This window comes from Neomonachus schauinslandi, chromosome 11 (genome assembly GCF_002201575.2).
Source record: "Neomonachus schauinslandi chromosome 11, ASM220157v2, whole genome shotgun sequence".
In the NCBI taxonomy this organism is placed as follows: Eukaryota; Metazoa; Chordata; class Mammalia; order Carnivora; family Phocidae; genus Neomonachus; species Neomonachus schauinslandi.
The window spans coordinates 4586777-4598818 of NC_058413.1; positions in this window are offsets into that span (position 1 = coordinate 4586777).

Here is a 12042-nt window from a genome sequence, read left to right on the forward strand (position 1 = left end):
AACACAGAATAAAGATGAGCTCTTTAGAGTAGCTGTTTCTGTGGTTATATTTTGGCTTTTTCTTCCTTTAATGTGTTCACAGCCTAGATATGAGCTCCTCCCGGGCGGAGAGCCTGGATGCTTCCCCCCGAAACCCGGTGAACAGGATGCTGGCGGGGGGCAGAAGGCCCGGCCAGACTCTGGAGAAGGGCCCTGGCCACCGCCTGGGGGTGAGTCTCTCCCCATTCATTTGCATTTTTATTCCTTTACTTGCCTCTCTGTTGATAACTTTAATATTTGAAAACATTAAAGGCAAATGGAGATTTATATTTGAATTTGCTTTGACGTCACCTAACAAGATTTGAGTTTCATCTGAAGCTATTAAAAACACATTTCAAGACTATCTGCCAGAATTAAGAACTTGAGCTGAGAACATTCTAGAGAATTGACCCTTCCGAGCGAGGGCCAGCTCGCAGCAGACGGCAGCAGGAGGGCTGGTCTGTGATGTGATTTTATGCAGGGACGGGCTCAGGGCACTGACGGGACACAGGCGTCCATCCCCCGGGAGGCCGGAAGGGGGCGCACTCGGGGGCGCAGTGACCACATTCAAGTCGAGTGCCAGCCAACCGTTCTGTCAAGAGCTGGGTAGGGAATGTTTTAGGCTTTGCGGGCCATCCGATCTCTGTCACAATCTCGCAAGCCTGAGCCGCAGCGTGAATGTAGGGGTGCGGCTGTGTGCCGATAAAACTTTATGAAACTGTGGCCCCCGGACCACGGTTTGCCAACCCCGATCAAATTTCGGGCTCAGCTGTGAAGGGCCACGGCCTCACACTCACTCAAGCCGTTGGCAGGACTCAGCTCCGTGGGGCCGTGGGGCCTGAACCTCTCTGTGTGGGAGACACAGCCGGGCGTCCTTATACGGGCTGTCCGTGCGCCGATGGCCGTCACCACGCCGGAGCAGCTCCGCGGCCACAGCCGGCCGAGGCGTCATTGGGGGTGATGGTGGCCCCCAGCCCCGGAGGCGTGGGGGGTGCGCGGGGAGCAGGGCGGGGGGCGTGGAGCCAGAGAGCAGCGAGCGGGACTGGAGCTCACACCGCAGGCTCTCCTGTCTCCTGCCGGGAAATGGGACGTGGGACGTGGGACATGGGACGTGTGGTGGGCGCCGCACCTGCTGCTAACCCCTGGAGACGGGAGGGGCTGCCACACAGCTCCCCACCCTCAACAGAGACCACAGGCCCTGGGGGGCTCGCCATCCTTCCTGGAGGGATGAGGGACCCGCTGCCCTCAGGGCCCAGCCTGGGGACCTCCTCCCCAGAGAGGGGGCAGCGTTGCTCGCTCCTGCCTTCGGGGACACGCACGTCAGGCCAGGTCAGAGGGCACAGGTCGGTGGGCAGAGGCCCCTCCGTGACCAGGGCTCCTGCAGTCCTGGGCAGCTCTGGTTCGGTGTCCGCACTGACAGCGCCCAGACCAGCTGAGTCCACCCCGCCTGCAGAGACACCGACTGCCACTGAAGTCCCTCCCTGTTGCCCAGGCGGTGACTCACCGCTGAGCTTTGTTTTCAGAGCAGGCTCTCCCCGAAGATGGTCCGCAACGTGAGACAGCAGAAGGAACAGAGCGAGCCGTTCTGGGACTCGGTGTCCCCAGCAGCGACGTGGCAGGAGACCCAAAACTCCTGTCTAGCACGATGACACTTGCTCGATAACAATTGTGTCTGGGCCTAAAATGTCACCTTGCAGGATAAAGTCAGTGTGCCCTGCAGCCTCGCGCCGCCCGCAAACAGCCGGCCTGGGACGTGCGACCGAACAGGGAGCAGTAGGGAGGCGTAGAGACCTGCTGAGTGGGGGGTGAGGGTGGGGCCGTGGGCTGTGATGCGGGGGCTCTCAAATTAGGGGGTCTTCCTCAGGGGACCCTCACATCAGAACCCGCAACCTAGAGCCAGACGAACATGCTGTCTGGGTGAAAGCAGGCAATTCTTTGTTTCTGCGACACAAGTATCCATCACAGGCCGTGCAAATTGTGGTCCTTTGTTCAAGGAATAATGCAGGGCACCGAAAACCCGTGAACGAGGACCACATGCAACCGTGTGGATGGTGAGTGAGCAGGGGGCCGTGAGAAGGGGCACCCTTCCCATCTACCCCACGTCAGTTTACCCTCAGGAGGGCTGTGGGCTGGAGGGGAAACTGACGTGCTCTGGGTGTGGCCATGTGGGGTACCAGAGTGTAGGATGGGTTCTTAACAAAATACATCGTATCTAATTTATGCTGCAAATATTTCTTTTAAGTCTGTGGTTCTAAGTGGATGACAAAGCCCACCATGTTTTGATGTTGACTTCCGTGTGTTCAGACCCATCACCCCCTGCAGAGCGTCATCTCCAGGGACTCAGGGATTATGGGGTCCCCAGGGCCTGGCCTGCTGCAAGAGGCCAGCCGGCCTACGGCTGGGTGTGAGGTTAAAGGTGGCCTGGCCCCCACCCCTGTTTATGCACGAGGCCACTCCCCAGAGAAGTGCCTGCAGAAAATGCAGGATCCAGGTGTAGGGAATCTGCCTCGGAGGGCTGACACATGGCGAAGGAGCAGCGTTGCCGTCTTGGGCCCGGAAATGACCCATAATGGGCCCTGGTGGGAGGTGGGAAATGGGGCACAAGTGAGCACGGAGGATTCACGATTAGGCTTTGCGGCAGGAGAGTAAGCTGAGAAGGGAGGGGCAGGTGCTGCTTCCCTGCCCTGTAGGCACTCTGAGCCGGGGCTTCAGTGCTGTTCAGCAGTGGGTACTGGGCCCCTAAGAGCTCCATGGGGGGGACCCGGCTCTCTGCCCTCTCTGCTCCAGGGGAGGGTCAGGGGATGCATGAGCCCATGGTGCTACCCTCCAGCCCCCCAGCAGGGACCCCCCTCCACACCGTGGAGGCCTGTGGACGGGCCCCAGAGCCTCTGAGCGTGCAGGCAGGGAGCAGACCCCCGGGGAAGAGCCAGCCCAGGACCCTGGGGCAGCTCTGGCTGGCCCGCCCCTCTCCTGAGCCCCAGAGCTGATGCAGCTCAGCCTTTGGAGGCTCTTTTGCATTGCCTCCCTAATGGGCTTAATGTCTTGGCTGAGTTCTACTGTGAGTAATCTTGCCTCCCACTCACAGATTTCAGGGGAAAAAAAGCATACAATGGTCCTTGTCCGACTTAGTGGAGGAAACAAAATAGTAGAAAAATAACAGTAAAAATTATGGTGAACTTTCATAGCCTTTATGTTTTTATCTACTTGCTTATGGTTTTTTGCCCTGTTTTGCTAAATTTCTCACAATGTAGGTTAGGATTCATTTCCGGATAGCGTAACCTTTTTGGAAACTCCGCCCCCTCCGCAAACGCACAGCGGCTTGTGGTCAAGACGGCAAGGCCACCCTGTGCTTCCCCTGCTCGTGCTAATAAGGCTAATCGACAACAGCAGACATTAGCCGTGATTAGTCACGGTGTCTGATAGCGTCACTGTGCCCATCATCTTCTCCATGAAGGGGGTTTTTACAGCTCTTTTCAGTCTCTGTCTGCTTTCAGGATTTGGACTCTGGGCTGTCCTTTTCTCTCAAAAGGATCCCCTATTTGCCTGGTATTCAATAGCCAGGTTCTCTTTTCAAAGGTGGAGAACAGAGTGTTGGGATCGAACACTTCATTTGGCTAGTTTTTAAAATAAAGAGTGTTGGCTCCAAAGTCATCAGCACGTTCTAGGATTTGGCAATTAGGAATATGGACATACTCTGATATCATGGGTGAGCCAGATGCTCAGAGCTCAGAGGCAGGACTTACCCAAGAAATACCATGATAGAAAAAGATCCTAAAATCTAATCCTTTTTTTTTTAAGATTTTATTTATTTATTTGACAGAGAGGGACACAGTGAGAGAGGGAACACAAGCAGGGGGAGTGGGAGAGGGAGAAGAAGGCTTCCTGCTGAGCGGAGAGCCCGATGTGGGGCTCAATCCCAGGACCCTGGGATCATGACCTGAGCCGAAGGCAGACGCTTAACGACTGAGCCACCCAGGCGCCCCCGTTTTTTTTTTTTTTTTAAGCTTTATTTATTTGACAGAGAGAGCCCGAGCAGGGGGAGCAGCAGAGGGAGAGGGAGAAGCAGGCTCCCCCCTGAGCAGGGAGCCCGATGAGGGGCTCGATCCCAGGGCCCTGGGATCATGACCTGAGCCGAAGGCAGACGCTTAACCAACTGAGCCACCCAGGCACCTCTCTAATATGTGTTTTAAAGAAAGCAAAATCATTATATATTTTTGTACCGCCAGAAATTCTATGAAAGGGAAGTCCTTAAAATCCCTTTCCGGGAAGCCTCGCTCAGGGGTGTTTTCTCGCCCCACCCTCACAGGGAGAAGGTCTGGGGACAGGGCTAGGGTCTGGCTGGGTCCTGCGGAACAAAAGCTTGGTACTTAATTTCCTTCCTGACAAAGGACATTGGTAAAAGTGCCCTGGACAGATGAGGCTGGTAAGCCAGAGCCTCTGAAATAAAGCTTTCCATGGTGGTCCCTGCAGCCTCGGGACCTGAGTCTCCAGAGAGAAATCATGGGTTTCCTCCGGGTTTAAGAAGAATTTGTCAGGAGATGAGCAGAAAGGAGGGTGATGGGGCGTGCATAGCAGGGTTCTTTGGAGGAATCTAATTCCTGGAAGATCGGCCCAACCCCCCTCCCAGGCAGAGGTGGAAAGCAGTCTCTCTGTGGGAGCTTACCCTCAGTGCCAGGCCCGGATCCTCTCGCCCAGGCTGGTGGCCCCGGCTGCTGCGAATGCTGGTGGTTAACCTCTCAGTGCGGCCCCCTTTTCTGGAGAAGTGCCCTCAGCGGATGGAAACAGACTGATACAGGCATAAGAGGCTGGCCCCGGACTCGGGACACTCCCCAGTCCCACAGCTGTGGTGCTGGAAAGCCGCGATCTTCCCGGCTCAGGGCGGGCAGAGTCTAGAGTCCAGGGCTCGCAGAGGAGCTGGAAATGAACAGGACCACTGCAGAGGGAGTGAGGCGCAGAATCTGGGTGGAAACTCTGCCCAAATCCCTGGATGACTACCAACTGCACACGCATAGCAAGAGGCCTGAGGGCGCTCAGTAGAAAAGCAGGCAGACGGGAGAAGGAGCTTGAAGACATAACCGCACTGGGGGGTATGTGTGGGTTTTCCACTCTTCCGGCTCTGTGTGTTCTCCCAACACATGCACAGCCTGGGTGGCAGAGGGCTGAAGCCTTACCCACTTGGGGTGCGGGGGGAGAGAGTATGGGACTGGCAGAGCGGCCAGGAAATTAGGCATCGACCTCCCCAACAAGGGAGCTGCAGGGGGGTGAGCCTCTGCTCAAATCTTTGGAGGAAGATTAGAGGAACAACAACAGTAAACAAACAAACAAACAAACAGGTGAGACAAACAAAATGAGTAACGTTAATAAATCTAATCATATCAGTAACTGCGTTGGACATAAGTGGACAAAACCAAAGTTCAGCCAACGGTGGCTGGCAGGCCGAATATGCCCGCTGCCCATGTTTATAAATAAAGTGTTGTTGGAACATGGCCACACACGTTTATTCATTTATTGTCTATGGCTGATTTTATGCCACATGGCAGCGTTAAGTAGTTATGATAGAGACTGGCCCAACAAGCCTAAAACGTTAATCAATACAGGAAATTAGCCGACTCCCGGACTAAACACTCTAATTGAAAGGCAGATACTGCCAGATGAGATTTTTTAAAAAGCAACAGTATTCTACATACAAAAGATGTATTTGAAACACAAAGACACAAATAGATTGAAATAAATGGTGGAAATTCATGCATATACAGTCAACAAATATTTGACAAGGGAGCCAAGAACATGCAATGGGGAAGATCTCTTCAATAAACGGTGTTGGAAAACCTGAATATTCAGGTTTTGGATGCTACGCATCAACTCCCAAAACAGTGGAGTTGGATCCCTATCTCACATTGCTCACAAAAATTAACTTGAAATGGACATGAAAACTTAGACGCAAGTTCCATGGCCTTAACTCTTGCCAAAGGGCTAGAAATGCAGGAGAGAGCACTGAATATTCAGAGGGTCTTACATGCTTCTGCCACGTCTAGAAACATAGACTTAAATGTCAGACCCGAGTGTAAAACTCTTAGAAGAAAACAGAAAAAAAGGCTCCTTGACGTTGGTTTTGGCAAGAATTTTTTGATGGGACACCAGAAGCATCAACAACAAAAGCAAATATAAATAACGGGACTACATCAGACTAAAAAGCTTCTGCACAGCCAAAGAAACAATCAACAAAATGAAAAGACAACCGACAAATGGGAGAAGGTATTTGCAGACCGTGTATCTGACAAGGGGTTACTCTCTAGCATGTATAAGGAACTCATACAACTCAATAGCAAAAATAAAATTAAAAAAATTAAAAATCCACTTAAAGAGTGGGCAAAGGACCTGCATAGACGTTTTTCCAAAGACATGCAAATGGCCAAGAAGGACACGAAAAAGTGCTCAACATCACTCATCACCAGGGAAATGCAAACCAAATCCACAGTGAGATGCCACCTCACACCTGTTAGGATGGCTATTACCAAACAGACAAGGGATAAGTGTTGGCGAGCATGTAGAGGGAGGGGACCCCTCTGGCATTGTTGGTGGGAATGCAAACTGGTGCAGCCACTGTAAAAAAACAAACCAACATGGCAGTGCCTCAAAAAATTAAAAATAAAACTACCGTATGATCTAGTAATCCCACTTCTGGGTATTTATCCAAAGGAAATGAAAACACTATCTTGTCATATATGGCCCTTATTATGTTGGGGTACATTCCTTTTATGTATCCAGTTTATTGAGAGTTTTGGGTTTTTGTTTTTGTTTTTTTTGAGAGAGAGAGAGAAAGACAGAGATGGGGGGAAGGGGAGGGGCAGAGGGAGAGAGAGAATCTCAAGCAGGCTCCACACAGCATGGAGTCCAATGCAGGGCTCGATCTTACAACCCTGAGATCATGACCTGAGCCAAAATCAAGAATTGGAGCTTAACCGACTAAGCCACCCAGGTGCCCCTATTGAGAGTTTTTTATCATGAAAAATGTTGAATTTTGTCAAATGCTTTTTCTGCATCTATGATCATACGACTTTTATCCTTTGTTCTATTAAGGTGGTGTATCACATGGTGTATTCTTCTGTGCTTCCCCCATGGTCACACAGTCATATAATCATCCCATACATGTTTTCTTTTGGTCATTCATATTCCCTTTAATGAGACCGCATTTTGTATACTTTCTGGAAAATACCATTTTGTCTCAATGATATCCTCTAGACATCCCTTTGAGTCAGCTGAGCAAGGGCTGTGGAATTGTCCTTTATCCTGCGTAGCATCCAAAACACAAGTTCAATCTGAACAATCATGTCTTTTCTAACCCTGGAAAATCGCCAGCTAACGTTTGCTCATATTTCTTCAGGTACCACTTCTCCACAACCTTCTAAAACTCTCCTGAGACCACGTTACAGCATGTGGGGCGATCCTCCGAGCCTCCTGGCAGCTCTCATAGCACTTCTCTCTTCACACAAGGCGCGGGTGGAATCTCTTGGTACCATCTTCCAGTTCATCAGCGCTCCACCTACCTAGAGTCTGCAGTTTATCCTATCGAGGGTTTTTAAATATGTCAAAGAACATAGTTGTCATTTCCAAGATTTCTTTCTAATTAGCTCCTTATCTGCCTCCTCTTCTGCTCGTTTTGTTTGTAATTCAGTTTCTTTGGGTGGGGCGGAGTATCCTCACTTCTGTCCTTGAGTCTCCTAAGCATACTTATTTCTGTCTTTCTATAAAATCAATTTCATCTGAAATGGATTCTAAATGTTGAGTTGGATAACTTTGTGTTAACATGAGAATTGTGCATGTCTTTTGAAATTTTGGTTTGTAAGTGGCATGATTTTTTTTTTTTCTCCCTCTGTGTTCCCTGTTCTGATGGTTTTATGGTTGTCTCCCCCGGCTCCAACCATCTCCTGTGATGGTGCTTGGTACCTGCCCTGTCTAGGCGACCCTAGGAGATTCTGGATGTCATCCCCAAGGTGGAGCAGGTAGGTCTCCTTTCAGGTCTCCAACATGTGCCTTCTGGTCCCCGGTGGCAAATGCTCTGTCAAAGCTGGAGCCCCAAGCAGAGGGTGGAGTCCCTCCTTCTGCTGTTTCATGAGTGAGTAAGCCCGCTCCAGCCCTGGCGTCAGCCTCCCCTCTGCACGGAGCTCTGCCAATAGCAGCTCTGGAAATCCTGGGGCCACTGACCTTTTCTCCAATTCCCATCTGCTCTGTTTCTGGTCTCGGGAGATGTTTGCCTTCCTTCTGGGTCCAGCAATGCCTTTTCAGTGTCTTGTTTTCAACGTCTCAACTCTGTCTAAGGTACTGAGTTTATCTTGTGTCAAACGTACTGTGTCAATTTGACTAGATGTTCAGATAATTTTTTTTAAAAAGATTTTATTCATTTATTCGACAGAGAGAGACACAGCGAGAGAGGGGACACAAGCAGGGGGAGTGGGAGAGGGAGAAGCAGGCCTCCCGCAGAGCAGGGAGCCCAATGCGGGACTCAATCCCAGGACCCTGGAACCATGACCTGAGCTGAAGGCAGACGCTTAACGACTGAGCCACCCAGGTGCCCCGTTCAGATAATTTTTTAAAGCTATCTAAAATGCCATAGCATCCAGTGTTCCCTGGGTGTCTCTTATAAGTAGCATGCAATTGAATTTAGTATTTTTTATTCAATCAAACAATATCTGTTTTTTCACTGGGGCATTGAGTCCATTTACATTAAATCAAGCATATTTGGATTTAAATCTACCATCCACTGTATCTCCTTTGTTCTTTTTTTTCAATGTATTTCATTTTATTTCATTTGTTCCTTCCACCCACTTCTCTTGACAACATCCATTATTTTGATGTAAATCTCATATATCATTTAGTACATAAATATACTTGTTCTTTTCAGTTTTTTGTTTTTGTTTTCCTTCTTCAATGCATCAATTAACTTTGATGAGAAGCAGAAGGCTGCAGTGAAGTGACAGTGACAGAGGTTTGTCGGGACTAACTCTGTGAAAGGAAGGGGGCTGGTAGACCGTGATTCAGATCTGATAAGTGCCCCCCCCAGCCCAACGAGGCATTTCAGAGCAAAGATTGCCCAGTATTACAAATATTGAATCATTACACTGCATACCTGAAACCAATATAACATATCAATCATACTTCAATAAAAAGATTTTTTTAACATTGCCCAATAGGACAGTTTCACGTTGGACTGAAGTGGCTGAGCTCCTACACCACTGTCTCATTCATCGTGGGCCTCAGTGGAGGATAGGGGAGCACACGAATACAAATGTGACCCTCGCTCCATCATTGGCCCCACTCTAAAGCTGAGGCCTGCCACCCAACCACATTTCCCACAGTTGGTCAGCAGATCATACTTTCTTAAAGATCTTTTTTTTTATTTATTTGAGAGAGAATGAGAGAGAGAGAGAGAGCACATGAGAGGGGGGAGGGTCAGAGGGAGAAGCAGACTCCCTGCCGAGCAGGGAGCCCGATGTGGGACTCGATCCCAGGACTCCAGGACCATGATCTGAGCTGAAGGCAGTCACTTAACCACCTGAGCCACCCAGGCACCCCCAGATCGTACTTTCTTGAAGAGGGAGCTGACTCAGCTCTGTTTCTGTCACTGACCACTCCTTGTGCTGCATGGATCCACTTTCTCATACATGTGTAGGAAACAACCCCTCCAGGGCCTCTCTGTGTGGGGAAACTTAGAAGAGGGAAGTTAGTAGGATGAATTATAGCTTGACCATTGCCGTAGTCTTGGGGCCACCATGGTCCCTAAGCATCTCCTTCCTCCACTATCCATTCTAAATTCCCTGCACTCAACTACAACCTGTTGGCCTCAAGCTTCTCTGGTGCCCTGATCCAAACCCTGTTTCCTGACGATTGTGAGTCCCTGGTAACCATGCCCTTCTTGGGCTAGTTTGCTGCTCACACCCGTTTGCAGTCTGAGTGGGAAGAGGGAGTGCTGAGGAGTGTTATTGTGGGGTACCGGAATTCCACACATTCTTCCCTGCTCACCTTGGCAACAATAGCCCCACCTCCTCCTGCTATTCAGAGCGATTTATCCTTCTCAAGATGGTGACTTCTTTTACAGTCTGCTGGCCTCGAGTCAGAAGCAGCCCAAAGTGCCCAGACAGAAGCAGTAGCTTGTCATTTAGAGGGACACTTAGTCTATCCCCTGGCAAGCGAACACCCCCCTTTGGGGCCAAGAACCTCTAAACCTGTAGAGCCAAGAGTTGTGGAGATGAAAAGCACAAAGTTGCCTGTGGGTCACTGGGAGTGATGCCAAATGAGCCACTCCTGCTTCCACCTCTTGGTTCCCAGAACAATGTATTCTTCCTATTGAGGATACTGTGCCATATTTAAGATCTTTGATTCAATGTGTATGCCAAGTCCTGGATGATGGTGTCCCATCCTGATGGGCTACGCCTCCAAGTTTGTGCTTTGGTTGTCCATTCAGGAGGCTATTCCAACATTCTACCAGTTTGATAGCTTCTGAATGGAAGATGCAACTGGTGGGTCTCATGGACATGGGCCCATTCCCACATCTCCTTCACTATATATATATTTTTTAAGATTTTATTTATTTATTTATTTATTTATTTATTTATTTATTTATTTATTTATTTGCCAGAGAGAGAGGGAGAGTACAAGCAGGGGGAGTGGCAGGCAGAGGGAGAAGCAGGCTCCCTGCTAAGCAAGGAGCCCAATGCGGGACTCGATCCCAGGACCCTGAGATCATGACCTGAGCCAAAGGCAGACGCTTAACCATCTGAGCCACCCAGGCGCCCTCTCTTTCACTATAAAGTGGGTTCCCTGGTCAGAAGCTATATCATGAGAATCTATGCCTATAGGTCAGACATTCCATAAGCCCTTGGAGAGTGGCTCTGGCTGAGGCTCTGGAGCCTGGAAAGTCAAACCACACCCAGAAGAGGTGTCTATTTTTGTGCACACAACTGGCCCAATGTTGTCAACTTGCCACCAAGTGGCTGGTTGGTCTCCTGCTGTTAGCAGGTTGGACATTCAAATGGAGAAGTCGCTAGGTCAGCCTTGGAAAGTAGGAGTCCACACTGCTGGGTCCATGCATGTCCCCCATCTCTGCTGCTGTGGCCACTTCATTCCTGTGCCCATCATGTTAGTGCTGGTATGGCTGCTAATGATGGCTAACATCAACCGGTTGAGTTATTTTTTCTGCTTGATTGCTCAGTGCCCTTTCCACTGAAGATGCTGGGCAGTACTATGTGATCCAAAGATCTTCACACTTTGTGTCCACTCCCAAAAGCCCATAGCATGCCTCTACTCCATACCTTCATATCTCGGATCATTCAGTTTTCCTCCTTCTAGGTCCTAAACCAGCCAGACAGGCCATTTGGCATTGACCATGAGTCTATGTATATTCTAACCTCGGGCTACTTCTTCTGCACAAAGTAAATGAACAGCGCCACCCCGTTGGGAAGATTTCCCTTGCTGTTGTCTTTCAAGGCCATCCCTTGACCTTGTCAGTTGCTGTGGTAATTGCAATCCCCTGGCTTCTGGTGGTTAAGTGCTACCACCTGACCTCCATTGCTCTGGGGCCCGCACATCTCATAGCTGTCATGGAGCCAAGGACCTTGTCATCAGCCAGTACCTTCCTGGCTGTGCTGAATGGTGTGATCTCTGGGCCTTCCTGGAACCATGTGGATTCCAGCATACCCATGTTCACAAGCCTTTCTCTGCCATATGCATGGCAACTCAGGCATTCCAATTCAGGTCCATTTCTCAGCATGGGTCCTTGCTTTTGATAGGCTTCTAAGAAAGCTTATACCCTCTGCAGGGACTCTTGACAGGGTGTGAAATTTTGGATCCCAAAAGGGTGCCCTCAAGTCAATAAATGCTCCCTTATCTAGTCTTATGTTCTGATTCCCTCACATGACCCTCAGAATCCAGTCTCGTGGATAGCTCCTCAGTCCCTGCCAGCCTCCTGTATCATCAGGCCCAGTGGGGCGCTATGTGGGTTATGCTGCATCTTAACCCAGGCCTGAG